The following is a 16,694-nucleotide window of genomic DNA, read 5'->3' as shown; positions in this document are numbered from 1 at the left end:
GGTATCACTGGAAAGGTTATGATTTACTGAATGTGATTATCCTATTTAGACTTGGACTCACAGACTTTAAATTCAGAAGGGACCATTATGATCATCTAGTCTGACCTCCTGCACAACGCAGGCCACAGAATCTCACCCACCCACTCCTGTAACAACTCCCTAACCTATGTCTGAGTTACTGAAGTCCTCAAATCGTGGTTTAAAGACCTCAAGGTGCAGAGAATTCTCCAGCACGTGACCTGTGCCCCACTCTGCAGAGGAAGGTGAAAAACCTCCAGGGCTTCTGCCAATCTGCCCTGGAGGAAAATTCCTTCCCAACCCCAAATCTGGCGATCAGTTAAACCCTGAGCATGTGGGCAAGACTCACCAGCATGTGCATATGTCATTTCTGTATCTGATGTAACAATTACAAGTGGGTTTGCACTTGGGGAACACCAGCCAGACAAAATGCAATGAGTCTGGCTGGTTAGTCAATGGGTCATTCAGGAGAACAATAGGACTTTGAAGATGCTAATCTCCCACCTTCCTGAGAAGCTTCCTGGGCTGCTGCTTTGACACTGCAGGGTCATGTCACCTGGAACTGGACTCCATCTTGGACTGCTAGTATTTTTCCACAAAGGGGGTGGGATCAAACTGGGAAACAAAGGATTCCTGCCATATGTAAATCCTATTAAGGTAGAGAATGAAGTTAATCAGGGTCGGTTCTTCACTGAATCCCCGCCTAAGATGACTGCTGAAAACACCTAAGACTGAACTGGGGAAGAAAGGACTGAACCCAGGCTAGAAGGTGTCTGGCCTTTGAAAGGACTATCTGGAGTTCTAAGCTGCAAACAAGAACAGTTTGTCTTCAAGAATCTCTGCGACCTGCTTAAAACAATATTTAGGGTGAGAAATTACTACTTGTAGCCAGTTTCTTTAGCATATTGCATTAAGTTTAGTTTGCGTTTGCTTTATTTGCTCAGTAATCTGCTTTGCTCTGTTTGCTATCCCTTATAATCACTTAAAATCTATCCTTACAGTTAATAAACTTTGTTTTGTTTTCTTTAAACCAATTTGTGCAACTCATAACTGGGAGGCAAAAAGCTGTGCATATCTTCCTCCACATTGAGGGAGAGGGCGATTGTCATGAGCTTACGTTGTACAGATTTCTGTGCAGCGCAAGACAATAAAATTTTGGGTAAACACTCCAGAGGGGGTGTGCACTTGACTGCTGGGCAATTCCTGAGCTGAGTCTTCCCACACAGCGCTGATTTCAGTGCCTGTGTCTTTCTGCACCTGTGTGTATGTGTGTGCTGGAGGAGGCTTGAGGGCCTGGCTCAGCAGGACAGTTTAAGGGAGTCCAGGCTGGTGAAACAGGCAGGCTCAGTGGTGTACCCAGTACACCAGGTGGCACCCCGAAGGGGATGCAACCCATCACAGCCAGTCCTGTACAGTTACACACATGCAAACCTGTTGACTAGAATGTGACAGCAGAAATGCCTACTTCCTGGATTTGATTCTAAGACTAGACCTTGACTTCCCACTGTTTTGCACCATATATCGCCTTGTGCAGGGTGATTTTAAAGCAGGGTGATAATAGGTCCCACTCATGAGAATAGAGAATTCCAATTTGGTAATGTTTTACACCCACTTTGCACACTGTGCAAAGGCAGAGTAAATGCAAGATTTTTTGTAGCCAGTGTATATTGTGTATGGCTAACACTAGGACTAAAGTGGGCCTTACCTTGTTCAGTGACCCAGCTTGCTACTGTGTGTGTGTTATAGCTGTTTAATTTTTTTGTCCCTGGCCATTTTGCCACTGCGACTAAAGTATTGTAATATAAACCATATAAACCTTGAAAATAAACAGGAAGAAACTACATTTATTTTAGAATAAATATCCTAAAATAATCTGTGTATCATGATGCTATGTGTGATGTTTTGATATATTGCTCATACTTTATCCTAGAATTTGTGGGATCCTCTCATGGACTTCTTCTTTCATAATAGAAAAAATGGAAACTAACATGATCCCCTTAAGCAAATCATTCTATGAACATATGGCATGAGGAGAGAGGCATTAAGTACCCCCATCTGCTAATAAACTCAATGGGAATTGAAGGCCTTCAGTAGCTCTAACCTTGGGCCCATTGTTTTGGAAAACACATTGAGATAATGATAATAGGTCCCTGTCTGATACCTAATTATTCTCACTAAACTGTACAAAGGCTGTGAAATAGTGTAGTAAAAAATAGGTTAATGAATGGCATTGGAGATGCATTAAAACATCGACAGGAGATTTTCCTCCTGCAATAACCAGATCACAATCCTATGAGCCTCCCATCACAAAAGATGGCAGAGCTCACTGTTCCCGGTGGTCATCTACAGCATGTTTTATATCCTGCCCTTTCTTCACCTTTTGCATGTGAGTATTTTGTTTCTACTTCTGAAATCTGAGTGTTGAATTTAATGAGAGAAGTTTCACTTAGTAAGGCTCTGATCGTGTCATCCTTACTCACATAGAGCCAGGCTGTGAGCGCCTTACTCACACTGATGAGAAGTTACTCTCACAAACAGCCCTATTGACGCCCATGGGATGAGAGTGTGGATATGTAGCCCACTGAATAAAGACTAAAGGGGCAGGATCTATATGCAATTTAGTTCCTTTCCTTCTATAATTTGGTTTGTTTTGTTTTTGTACAGCTGTGGCCTCTGTCCTCACCCAGATAAAATTCATTATAATTCATGCTAACACATTGTGGTTCTTTGTCTCCTCCAAGTGCTTAGATCACATATAGAGCAGTCTGTGAGTCTGTTACTATCTGCAAGCCAAGGGAGCATTAGCTTGAGCAGTAGGGGCTCATGCCTTTGGACTCGGGGGTTCAGCCCCTGCAGATGAGCTTCAACCAGGAGCATTATTACATAAATGAAACCAATGAGAGATTTGGACTATAAGACTGGGCTAAATGGGCCAAAGACAGTCCACTATATCACTGTGGGCAGCCACAAACCACAACACACAATATTGAAGACTGCAAAATGACAACTTCCTGGAGGTCTTCATGCTTTGAACATGGTTGATAAGAACGCTGTGTCTTGGCTTGAATGGATTGCATACGCCAAATAAAAAATGGGCCAGATTGTGCCTTCCTCTGGGGAGGGAGTAGGAGAAGAGAAAACTCACATTCCTCTGGAGAAGCTCCCTTCAAATTCTTGCATTGGGTAAATGGGGCTCCTTCTTTCCCCACAAAAGAAGGCAGGGGTCCAGCATCCGAGTCCCACAGGTCTACCAAGATCCCTGAAGACCTTGTGGATCCACTGGAGACATAAGACCATCAGTGTAGAGGCCTTACGCCGCCACAGCAGCACCAGATAAAAATTTCACCAATACCAAAAGCGGCAAATTGCAACTAACCAATGTTTGGTTGGGTATATATCAACTCAATATACGAGAGAGTACAACCAAAGACTCTTGATTTTCCCACATCAGAATTAACTGTAGAGCAAAACAGACAAGTTCTAGGACAGATGCACTGATGCAGAGAATGAGATAGGTATGTTATGTTGTTGCTAAATGGATTAATCTGCTATGGTAACATATGAAGATGTGTGGTTCAGATCCTGGAGCAAGGAACGAGGAGTCAAGATTCCTGGATTTTATTCCTGCCTGTGTCACTGACTCATGGTATAACCTAAGGCTAATCACACCCTCTCAATGCCCACATTTATCCCTTAGGAAAATGTGTTTAATAATGTGTGTGTGCCTGGAGAATTAATTAATATTTGTATGGCACTGAGAGATCTTGAAAGGTGCTGTGTATGCACAGCACTGTTTAGCTAGGTGCTCTGATGAGATCCATTACTGCATCAGGAGACATGCAACACATTTACTCATTTGCCCCAGGTGCCCTCCCTCTCTTGTATATTATTTGTAAATCAAGTACCCTGTGTGCAACAAAAACATCTTTTATCAAAGGCATCCTGTATGCCAGAATGTTTTCTGTTTTCACATGTTTCTTTCTATAACTGTTGAATTGTTCTGCATTCCGTTTGTATAACAGAAATGGAAAATAAGCCAAGAATAATAGGCCAGATTTTCTTCTAGGTTAATTGCATTGACTCTAACTGAGATTTGGCTTCCAGTGCCCGGGTTTTTCATTTCACTATTGGGCTTGAGATATAAAGTTATTATTTAATTTAGTATTAAGAGCCAGAAGCCTCTAAATACCACATCTTTCTGCTCCCCATGTTTATGAATGATACTACTGGATTCTTCAGTGCAGCCCACATGGACTATTTGATGGAATATTTGATATGCACAGTCTACTTCCAAGAAAAACAGAGCAACTGATCTAATCCAGGACAGGACCGTACTTTAGTTAACTACTTTGATAAGCAGTTAACTACTTACATATTCCCTCTGAAAAATTATTACTGAGAAAGAATTGTATATAAGCTGTATGAAACACTTGTCATTAGCATTAGGATTTCTTCTCTACATCTCTCTTTCCATCTTCTAAAAACAGAATGTAATTCCCAAGTACCAAGCAGGAAGCAGATAGCTCCCTCGGCCACATAACAGAAAAGTTTAGGAAAAAGAGTTGAAAATGTGATTGCATAATCTCAAAAGTACAGCTCTTCACTGCACAATTTTTTCCTCTTTTCGCTGTTAGGTTGGCATTTAGTTGTGCTCGACATCCTGAATACCCAAAACATTTTAGCATAAGTGACCATTCCATGACCTAGACCTTGCAAAGGGATCAGCTAGTTTACTTCAGTGGGACAACATATGGATGGAAGGCAGGGCCGGCTCCAGCATTTCTGCCGCCACAAGCAAAAAAAAAAAAAGCCGCGATCGGCGGCGGCGGCAGTTCAGCGGCAGGTCCTTCGCTCCTAGAGGGAGTGAGGGACCTGCCGTCCCCGAATTGCCACAGGTGCCGCCCCTCTCCCTTGGCCGCTCCAAGCACCTGCTAGTTAAGCTGGTGCCTGGAGCCGGCCCTGATGGGAGGGACTGCACAAATGGACCCCTTTGCAGGATTGACACACTGATGACTAAATTGCCTCTGAAGAAGGAAATAATTATTACATGTGTATAACCCTTCTGCCAGATGTTGTCAGCAGCAAAAAACTGGGTTCAATTATTCAGGTGTTCCTTCTACAAACTTAAACAGCAGCAGCTCAAGTCCCCACCCACAAACCTGGGAAAATAAACCCTCCCCTGGAAACCTTGATAGGTAACACTGCTCCTGCTCAAGTACTGAGTCTGTTGTACAGACAAATAAACTTTTGGGGGGAGGCGTGAAGGGAGGGGGCCCAGCATAAACGTGAGAAAAATCAGTAATAATTAATCAGCAATGTCTGTATAAAGCTATTAAGTGAGTAATAGCTCAGGGTGTCTCTGCAATAGCCTTAAACTCAAGCGATTTAAACTATATGAAATATAAAAATCTTGATTCATTATTACTGGAACCACCAAAAAATAAAATTAACCGTCTGCTGGTGGCATCTGACTCAGATGATGGAAATGAACATGTGTCGGTCTGTCTGCTTTGGATCGTTATCGAGCAGAACCCACCATCAGCATGGACGCATATATATAGTCTGTGTTGTAATTGAAATCAATGTATTTGAAAATGTAGAAAACATTCAAAAATATTTAAATAAATAGTATTCTATTATTGTTTAACAGTGCAATTAATCGCGATTAATTTTTTTAATCGCTTCCTCCCCTGCCTGCCATGCAACCGCACTCACGGTTTATTGTCCAGGGATGGAAATTCCAGAGTTGAGACACGACCAGCTCCTCAGAGAAGTGCTGCCTACTCTGCTCTGGCGCTCTACCAGATATCCCAGCTGTAATGATTACAGCTTTTATTGATTTCTGGGTAGAGGGGCACTACATGAGGTCCCCTCTTTAACTATGTCCAGAGTGCAGTACCCAACCATGCCAGACTGTGCTTTCAGATAGAGTCACCCTCACCCCAGGCATACTTGGTGCAGTTCTCTTGTACTTTGATTTTCCAACAGGAATCATAATGTTTTATTATCCCCAAGCTTAAAATTGAACTGAATTTTTACCAATGTGCCCAAAACTGTCACAGAATTGAAATGCAAATGAGGACTGGCCCATTCAGTCATTTCCCCTTGTTCACCAACAGATGGCATCGGTGAGCTCTTTCCCTTATGGAACTTCTGTTTGCATGCAGTTCTGATGCAGCTCTGGGCTGTTTTTCTCCCTGTTCACCAACAGGTGTCAAAAACAAGCTCCCTACTCTCTATCTCTTACCTCTGCAAACTGCAGTATATACCCCTATGTTATTCTTCTCGGCCATTGTATCCCTTACCACACTAATGAGGAATAGAAATAGGATCTTGTGCATTTGTCAGATATACCAGTACATGTGATACAGCCCTTTCAGTCAGGTTGTTGTGTACCTTGGTAAGGACTGTAGGACCATGACCCATGGCTCTTCGATCATACCTGCTGTTTGAAGTCTGCGTGCTTAACTGCTCTCCATTAGCAAGGGAATGGAGCGGAGCTTACTATATAAATCATTTGCCTGGTGAACTCATGCGGCAAACTGGGAGTTTTGAATAGCATGTGAGATGCTCTCCTCCTAGGTTCAGTGATACTCTCAATAGCGTGATACCCAGTGGTAGATCAGTGGTTGTGACCTGCAACAAACATGCCATGTTTTCTTTCCTGCCTGGAGCCATCTGTGTCTAAAATGCAAGCTGGTGGCTGTGCTGAAGGAAAAGATTCTTGAATTGGAAGAACAAGTACAGACTCTACAGCACTGCAAAGAAGCTGAGGAATTCTTAGACAAGTAGATTCAAGAAGCATTACTACACCAGATTCCAGAGAGAAAGGTACTGGTCTCGAAGGAATCAAAGGAAATCAGAAAGGAGGTTTGGCAATTCCTAGCCACCAGAGGCAAGAAGATGAGGCTGCATTCTGCATGGCTGGAAACAGATGAGAATGGCAGGCTGTGACTGCCAGACAGAAGAGCACCGGGATGAATTCCTCACAGGATGAATTTCCAATCCTTACCAGGTCTTCACAATGGAAAATGAGGAAGACATCTGAAGATCTAGCTGGCCAAATTAAATGGAGAAGTGCATGGGACACACCTGTGAATGGCTGTTTGGCCCAACCTGCAAGAAAATCAAGTGTGTCCATAAAGATCTACAACTCTCCAAGGAACACCATCCTTGCTGGGGATTCACTGCTCAGAAGAACTTAAAAAAAACCTTCTGCAAGGGACAGGCAGACAACAGGACGATGTGCTGTCTTCCTGGAGCCAAGGCATGAGACATCACTCTAAAACTGGACAAGCTTCTGAAGTCAATGGGCAAAGATCCACTGGCAGTGGTACATATCGGCACTGATGACATTGTCATGGGATACATCTTGGCACTGTCAATGTCACGGGATACTCACATATAACAGATTACTTCAGGGAACTCAAAAGTGTTCTGAAGAAGAAAAATGTCCAAATGATCTTCTCAGAGATCCTACTTGTCCCCTTGTCCCAAGGAAGATGGGCAGAAGATTTTGGAAGTGAACCACTGGCTACGTAAGTGGTGAAGGTTTTTGATTTTGTGAAACACTGGTTCGCCTTCTATAGTTTGGGTGGTCTTCACCTCAGCAAAAGAGAAGCCAGGGGACAGACTGGGTAGAGGGCAATAAAACTAATAATAAAAGGGGAGGGTAAAATTAACATTTATTTAGCAAAAAATCAAAAAGTTAACTAAATTTATCGCAACACTAAAGGATGTGAAAAGAAGAAATTCTTCAGTTGCATGTGCACCAATGCTAGGAGCCTGTGTAATAAGAGGAACTGTAATTGATCAGTTATGAGCACAAATTTGATCCAGTTGGTATTACTGAAACTTGGTGGGAAGATTTATGTGATAGGAATGTAAAATCAACAGTTATAACCTATTTAGGAAGGATCGAGAGGACAAAAGGAGATAGGGAGTGGCACTCCATTTCATAAATGACATTTGTCAGAAACTCTGAAACCGGTAATCCAAAGAAAATTATCTTTAACACTTATGGACCAATGTCCAAAAAGATAAAGTACAGGATAGGGTATTAGTTGGTGTCTGCTACAGACCACCAAATCACACTAGGTTCAAGGATGACTGGCTCCTTAAGTACCTATTTATATTGTGTAGGGAAAAAAGCTGTGTTATTATAAGGACAGATGCTGGAGGTCTCATGCGCCAGAATTTATAAATGTTATAGATGATAATTTTCAAAAAGTGTTGCATCCAACATGGGGGAATTCAGTATTAGACCTCCTCTTGACAGATAAAGAAGAGATGAGCACAGAACTAAAAATTAGTGAAGACATGAGGTCAAGGAAACATGCAGCTAAGGCATCGGATGGGTCATCAACATGGAAGCTAAAGTTACTAAAAATGAGTGTGTGAGATAGGGAGGAGAGAAGAAGTGAGAGAACCAGGATTTGAAATCAGAGAGGAAGGAGGGAGGAGGAGGAGATGGGAGACGGTAGATGACAGCAACAAGGAGGGGGAGCGGAGATTTGGATGTCGTTACAAAGAGGGGAGAGAGGGAGGGTTGGAAGTGGCAGGAACAGGAGAGAAGGCCAACACCCCACCAGAGTCTGATCAGGGCAGGGAGTGTGAGCAAAAGAGAGGACAGCTGCACAGACCATGTCAGACAAAGGGGCCCAGGTTTCCATGAAAGCCAGGAGCTGGCCAGTTTTTAATCCATGTAATATGTCCCATGTTGATCTTGTATCATCTATTTTTTTTTAAATCAAAATGTCATTCAGCCCCAAGACAAATGCCTTACAGAAGTCTAAGTATATTATATCAACACTATTGACTTTATCACTTGGAAACCTAGGTGCAAGCAAATAATATGCCAAATGTAAAGTCATATCTAAAGAACAAAGAATGTAGGCCATACTCACAGGATGGGGGACTCTATCCTGGGAAGCAGTGACTCTGAAAAAAATGTGGGGATCAGGGTGAATAATCAGCTCCCAGTGCAAACTCCGTGGCCAAAGGGGTTAAATGAGATCCTTGTATGTGTAAACAGAGGAATCTCGAATAGGAGCAGAGAGGTTATATTATGTTTGTATATGCTACTGGTGCAATCACTGCTGGAATGCTGTGTCCAGTTCTGGTATCCACAATTGATGAAGGATGTTGATAAATTGGGGCAGGTTTATTGAAGAGCCAGAAGAATGATTAAAGGTTTAGAAAACATGTCTTATAGTGATCAACTCCAGGAACTCAATCTATTTAGCTTAGCAAAGAGATGGTTAAGGGGTGACTTGATCCCAGTCTATAAGTACCTACATGGGGAACAGACGTTTGATGGTAAAGGGCTTCTCAGTCTAGCAGATAAAGGTGTAACAAGATCCAAGGGCTAGAAGTGGAAATTCAGACTAGAAATAACGCCCCATTTTTGAACTGCAAGGAACAATTTACCAAAGGCTGTGATGGATTCTCCATCCCTGGCAATTTTTAAATCAAGATTGGATGTTTTCCTCTAAAATAGTTTAAATGGCAATTAATCCAGAGAAGTCCCATGGCTTGTGTTATGCAGGAAGTGAGACCAGCTGGTCCCTTCTGGCCTTATAATCTATGAATCAGGACATGGTACAATATGAAATCAGGTTATTTGAGAAAAAACAACTATCAGCATGAATTATTCAAAAATGTGAGGTGCATAAATAGGCAAATCTAAATATAAATTATAATAAAATTATGAAAGAGAAAAAAAATAACAAATATGAAAACAAATAGAAAAGGATAAAAGGCATCAGGGAAAATGTATGTAAATTATTAAATGCCATTGATGTACCTACTGGGATGTCACAGTTTCAGCTCTTTCACAACCATTTTAAAACCACAGTGCTCACCATTAAAAATCGTGCCCATTGAAAATGTTAGCACTTTTCACAACAGTAAGAATATTTCCCCTGGGACGCTGGCCATATTTCAATCTAAATTTTCCCTGCAGCTTCATTTGTCTATAGTAGCCTTAACTTCCCACCTAAAAGGTTGCACACATGCACTATTAAACAGCTGCCACCCACATTCTAACCCAAAGGTAGCTGTATTTCAGTGGTGAATTAAATCCTTTTATAAACAGACAATAAAAGTGAGCATTGATAATAGCTATTTATGGGCCAAATTCTCTGCTGGCATTAATCAGTGCAGCTTTATTTAATGTGTTCAAAGCACTCTACATACATTTACTATCTAATCATTAATAAGATCTTTGTGAAGTATTTCACTGTACAGAAAGGGGAAGTGATTTGTACAAAGCTATGCCCTAAGTTAGTAGTAGGAACAGGATTAGGACTCATGACTCCCAACCCTTTGCTTATTCCTCTAGACCATTAGACAGCACAAGTTGAAAAGTACTTTGGAATCCTTGGAGAGGAAAGGCACTATATATATTTACGCTATTATCTTCTCATTAGTGGTATGATTGAGACGACAAGTACAAAACACTTGTATCATGATGATTTATTGAAAGTTAGACAAGGCCCCAAACCAGAACAGTAGATCTAAACTATCTTCAACTTGTGATCTAGATCTGGACTTCATGGTACAGACCCTTCTCTATATGATAGAGCCAAACAGGAACTCTGGTAGTTTGGATACAGTTCTAGATCTGAACTTCATGACTCAGACCCTACTTTACTGTGGCAATGAATGCTCTGACACAGTCATTGAAATGGGTATGAATAAATAATTTCTCTCTCCTCTTTTTGGAGGAGGGACATCCTTGGGACACCAGAATATTCTACCAGAAGTAAAACTGACTTCCTCATTAGCTGTTCAAGAGGCTGCCAACACCCTAGTACAGAGGTGGGAAAACTACATGGCCTGTGGGCCCCTCCTGCCTGGCCCCTGAGCTCCTGGCCCGGGAGGCTAGCCCCCAGCCCCTCCCCCACTGTTCCCCCTTCCCCACAGCCTCAGCTCACCCCGCCGCCGGCGCAATGCTCTGGGTGGTGGGGCTGTGAGGTCCTGGGGCAGCGCAGCTGCAGAGCACGGCCTGACCCGGTGCTCTGTGCTGCGCGGTGGCATGGCTGGCTTCAGCCGGGCGGCGCAGTTGTAGCACCTCCAGGCAGCGCGGTAAGGGGGCAGGGGAGTTTGGGGTGATGGTCAGGAGGCAGGGGGGTGTGGATAGGGGTCGGGGCGGTCAGAGGGCGGGGAACAGGGGTTGAATGGGAGCAGGGGTCCCAGGGAAGCAGTCAGGAAGGAAGGGGGTTGGATGGTGGGGCGGAGGGCAGTCAGGGACAGGGGTTCTGGGGGATGTCAGGGGAAAGGGAGCAGGGGGAGTTGGATGGGTCGGGTTCCCAGGGGGGGCATCAGGGGGCGAGAAGCAAGGGAGGTCGGATAGGGGATGGGGGGCCGGGCCATGCCTGGCTGTTTGGGGAGGCACAGCCTCCACTAATCGGCCCTCCATACAATTTCCGAAACCCGATGTGGCCCTCAGGCCAAAAAGTTTGCCCGCCCTTGCCCTGGTAGCTGCACAAAATGACACTCCACAAAACAAGAATGTTTCTAATGCTGGAGATTCTTGGATGCTTGCTGACTGACTCAGCTGAACATGGGATGACTTGTTATGTACTTAAATCATTTTTTCCTCTACCGTTTCTGCACTTTGAACTAATTAAAGTAAAAATATCATTCCTAATAATCTAGAAGAAATCAAATAGCTCAAGCTCGGTAAAGACTTGACATCAAAGTGTAAATTCATTTGCAAAGCAGTAAGTACCACTTTCTGCCAACCCATCGCTGCAGCAATTAATTACTCGGCCATTAGAGAGAGAAAAGTTTTGGAATGGATTTGCATTGTCAAGCTCAGAGCCAAGAGCATGCCACCATGGGTATTACAAGCTAATGTTCACACTCTCAGAGGCAGAGACTGGCCTTGTTTTTATTCTCACAGTAACCTTTCCTCACTGATCCATCAGCAGCATCTGCCTCTGTGGATAATGTTCACCTGCCATCCCGCTGAAGAGTAAGGGGCAGAATAGCTGCCAACAATAGGGACAAAAATAGAAAAATAAAAAGGAAGGAGGGAGAATACACACAAAGGAGGAAGCATTAATCAAAAAAGTTCTCTGTGACCTTTAGAGCAGCTGTACTTAGAACCTTCTTTAAATTCCTAATTAAACATTTAAATCTTCCCAGAAATGGGTTGTCTGTGATTAGTGGGAAAAAACTTAAAGTCATTTGAAAAGTATTGTTATGAGTTGGGTGAAACCTTCTTATGGGTTGAGTTAAAACTTTGTTGAAATGGATGTTAACCCTTCACTTAAGGTAGTTGAAAGGAACATTTACGGAGTCACACCTAAAACCGGCCTAATAACATCTGCCCATAAACTAGCACCATGCGGGCTAAGGGTTTGTCTTTGTCTACTCTAGCACTTTTGTCGGTAAGGGGTGTGGAAAAAACCACTAAATTTCCAACATAAATTTCACCAACAAAAGTGCTGCTGTGGACAGCACACACCGGCAGGAGAGATCTCTCCCACTGGCAAAGAGCAGCTACACGGGAGACCTTCTAGGTATAGCAGTAGAGCTGTGCTGCTGTAAGGTCCGTAGCATAGACATAACCTTTGACTGGGTACTGTGACCAGATAGGGGATGGGGGAGAAGTTGCTTGTGTATGCATGTTCATTCAGCTGGGTATTGTGAGCAGGCTGGGGGCGGGGGGAAGAGGGGTGAGAAAGACAAGCTGGAAACTAGGGGAGGCTAAGAAGCAGGAAGAGAGCCAAGCTCCTGTATACACAATTTGACCCTGGAAAAAGCTAGAACACATGCTTTTGGGTCTGTTAGCTAAAAAGACTTGGGGCTATAAGCTAAGAAACTGCTCCTTTTGTTCTTGGTGTCACAATTCAGGGCAACTGCACCTATATTCCCCCTTCATGGTCCAACAAGGACACCAGCTCTTATGATTCTGGCTCCCTATTTGTCCACTCTCTTGGGTGGAGACCTGCATGTCTCTTCCTCCTGGCCATGATATTTCCAGACTTCACAGTTCCCTGCCTGCACTGTGAATTCTCCTATGAGTAAGGCCAACCAAAAGGCCAAACTCTGCTTTGCTTTCTCTTCAAAAGCTATGAACAGTTGTAATTGCCCATGGTTTTAAGTTACCACGCCACTCTTTCTAAGCAAGCACATTTATTCTCAAGGTGAAAGGATTACAGAGATAATATATTAAAAACAAAAGAATCTATATGCACACTTACCGAAGATCACGCTCTCCCATCTCTAACAAGGGCTCTGGTCAGTGTCAGTCCTTCCAACCCTTCCCTAAAGATTGAGGTCTTCCTCTGGGACAGAAGGTCCTGTCCGTTGCTCAGGTCAAAAAGGGGCAACAATATATTTAAGCAAGGAGTAAAACCCATCTAGTTGCATATCCACTGCTTTAGGATGGATGAGTTTTCACTGTGAGTTCTCTCTCTCTGCTGCATGGGAGGACTAAGCCTTTGAGAGAATATATAGCACCAATTCCACACACTCAAGAAACCTGCAAACGAGACCATCGAGGAAAAACAGGCCACACCAAAGCTTTTTTTCATAAAATGGGCTTCTCCTTATGTGGACTGCACCATCTGTTCTCCAGGCTGCCTGGTGAGGGGTTGACTTCCTGAGGCATAATTGCTTCCTGGAGCGATGCAGCTCCCAAAGAGGGCCAGTGGTTACATGCCACAACTTGGACCATAGTGTGTAAGATTCCACAGTGGTCTGAGCCCAAACTCCCCAAAACAGGGCTATACCTGCTGCAACACTCATGCAAAACACAGGTGAGTTAAAGAGACTGGGCTCAACACTCAGATCTGTCCAAAACAGGCTTGGCGTAGGACCCAGAGAGAACAAAGGTGGCTGTCCCACAGGAGCCCCACAACATGCTTACATGGGAATAGTCCAGGATGGAGCAGCATAAAGCCTGCTATGTCTGCCCTACTCCACCCAGGGATTCCCCTACTCTAAATTAATCCTCAGGTAATCAGTTAAACCAGGGGAGCCCAACCTATGGCCCCCTAGAGCATTTCATAAGGCCCAAGACCTGCTTCAACACAATATACTAATGGTCGATTCATTAGCATTTTGTCATCATGTTTACATCATTTTAGTTTACACAAGTGTGTAAATGGACAGTACAGTACATAGAAACAGCCTATCTAAATATGACCAAAACAAGCTGAACCTAAAATATAGATCAATACAGGTAACTTTAAATCTTAGTAAAATATGTAGAATGTGTTTGACCCCCACAAGATAGTGCTTAGGTTTATGTGGCCCTCCTGTGTAATAAGGTTGGGTGTCACTAAATTAAACTAAGCCAGTTTTGCACTGATGGAATGACACAAAAGTAGTCACAGTGAGAGCCATGATCTGGCTTAGTGTTACAGCTTCCCTTACATCGGTCTGGTTCCCTGCTCCCTGTACGTTATTTTAGTAGAGCTGTTTACTCATAAGGGTAGTCGGTGTAGAAGCCAAACATCTACTTGATACTATCCAGTCTGTTTGTCACCAATATGACTCATCATCAATAGGCTCATCTTTCCTCTTTTGGGGCACTGCTAAGAATAGCGGCAGAACTTGACTACAGACTATTTTGCTGGGGTATACTAAAATCTTACGTGATTCACTCTGGTGACTGAATTGCTGCAGCCCTACTATTAAGAAAGGAGGGGGACAGTAAGGGAAGAAGTGCTCTTTAAAGTGTTTTAATATGTGCTAGAAACCTGCCCTATCCCCTCCATTTTGAAACAGTGATGTCAGCCATGCAGCTTCCATCAGAATTAATTGCTTTCATGCACTAAAACATGGGTTATTTGTTTAAATGTATAAGCATGTTTTTTCTAAACCAAAGCTCAGAGGTCAGCTTTAGGCACAACCAAAGCAGCACTCGAGCTTGGATGGACATCTCAGAGCCGTTTGTGTCAAAAAGTATTTCATGTCTTGCTCAGCCTCCTTATTTGCAATGTCAGCCATAAGTTGAACTGTTGTATTACAACATCTGTTACATGAGATGTATAATAAGAGTGAACTCTTGTGGCAGACTGAACATGGACCCTTTTACTCACTCTCCACCTTTCCAAGCCTTATAGAGGCTCTATTAATGACTGAAAAACAGAAGCAGCAGGGAAAACTAGGGGTGGGATTCAGTGATGGCACTTTAGGTTTCTAAGTCCAACATTTAGGAGTCATTGGCATTCACTCTTCTCAATTGGTGCCTAAGTATCCACCTTTAAAGTCCCCAATGCATCTAACGCCATACTTTGGCCCCAATTTACGGCTAAACCCCAATGGGTTTCACAAAGCTAGGCATTCCCCATCTATCTTGCTTTTGGAGTCCGATCCAGTAGATGTGCTCTGAGCACATCTTAACCAACACAAAATGGCAAGGGGAGGATGAAAAGGTGGTGCCCCCTTATAACCTTTAGCCCAGTGGTTACCAGCACTCACACAGGACATGAAAGACCACGGTCTGATTACACCATCTGCTTGACAGGAAACAGGAATTTGAACTTCAGTATTCTACCTCCTAGCTGAATGCTCTAACCACTAGAGCAGGCATTCTACAACAGTCTCTCTGACTCAGAGAACATTTAATTATTTATACACAGTGGAACAGCTTCAACAAGAGAGCCTAAGAAAGCTCTCCCTCACAATGCCCCATAGTCCAATGGTTAGGACACTCTCATAGGAGGTGAGAGACCCAAATTTGAGACCCTGCTCCTCATCAGGCAGAGGGGGAAATTAACTTGGCCTAGTTGCCTAGCTCCTGGAGAACCAACCGAACATTTATCAGAATGAGTATGGAAATAAACTGGCAATGATGTAGTTCAACATGTTGCAAACAAAGGCAATCCCACCATTATATTTATATCATCCAGTATTGCTCCATGGTCATTTATGCTGAAATGACTGGTTACTAGTATAGAACATACCCCTGAATCAGCATGCTGCAAAGGGCAATCTCGTTCCTAGGCCCAAGACTAAAGTCAGGCTGGAATGTATCGGTTGTCTCACATCTCTGGAGGTGTGCGGTGAACAATGGTGCTACAAACTTCTGTAAACACTTCAGAAGAAACGGAAGGTTGAGAGATCACACGAAAATGTGATGTATTGTTTTGGGACAACGTGCTGATGAGTAAGAAGGCTACTTCAACACTGAAGTAACAGCAGCCAATGACGGACATAACCTGAAATTAAAGGGAAACTAACTATGGAAATAATAATAGTAAAGTAAATCGAGCAAAGTGCCTATGCATTTATGGAATGGATTCTTTACTGCAGCACATCTCTTGCTCCTTTCTTATGCTGACATTTTTCCTTCACACAGAGCAAGGTTGTACTCAGACAGTTACTCAAGGGCATGAGGGAAAGTTTTATTGCTGGATACATAGCTACCCTTAGAATCTCTGCAAGGAGAGGTGCCATTTTAGAAAAAAACTATTAATGCCTGAAAAGAGTCTGAAAGATGAGTAAATAATGCAGCCAAGTTCCATGTTTGGTATGCCGGAGAGGTTGAGAGGTAAGTCCTGTGTAAAACTCAGTTTGGAGAAGAGTGGTGATGTGTGGAACTCAACAGCAAGCTCATTAATGGTAAGTAAAGAGTAATTGTCCAGAATCACTCCCAATGATGAGGCAACTCCTGGCCCTAAGGAAGTCAATGACAAAACTTCCATTGACTCCAA

At 43.2% G+C, this 16,694-nt stretch overlaps 1 protein-coding gene across 37 annotated transcripts in view; it reads right to left on the bottom strand.

Moving 5' to 3' along the window:
- Positions 1–16,694, bottom strand: part of MLIP (muscular LMNA interacting protein) — a 177,235-nt gene that overhangs the window by 143,589 nt on the left and 16,952 nt on the right. The window contains exon 2 of one of the 37 annotated variants that reach the window (XM_065587820.1): positions 523–667. The exons of 35 other annotated variants lie outside the window; for them this stretch is intronic. The gene's annotated coding sequence lies outside the window, so the exon portion shown is untranslated. Of the gene's footprint in view, positions 1–522; positions 668–5,469; positions 5,581–16,694 lie in introns of those variants that run through there. One more of the 37 variants, XM_065587821.1, reaches the window with a different exon arrangement.

The sequence above is a fragment of the Chrysemys picta genome, chromosome 3 (genome assembly GCF_011386835.1).
Source record: "Chrysemys picta bellii isolate R12L10 chromosome 3, ASM1138683v2, whole genome shotgun sequence".
Lineage (NCBI taxonomy): Eukaryota > Metazoa > Chordata > Testudines > Emydidae > Chrysemys > Chrysemys picta.
This window is presented reverse-complemented; position numbering and strand designations above follow the sequence as displayed.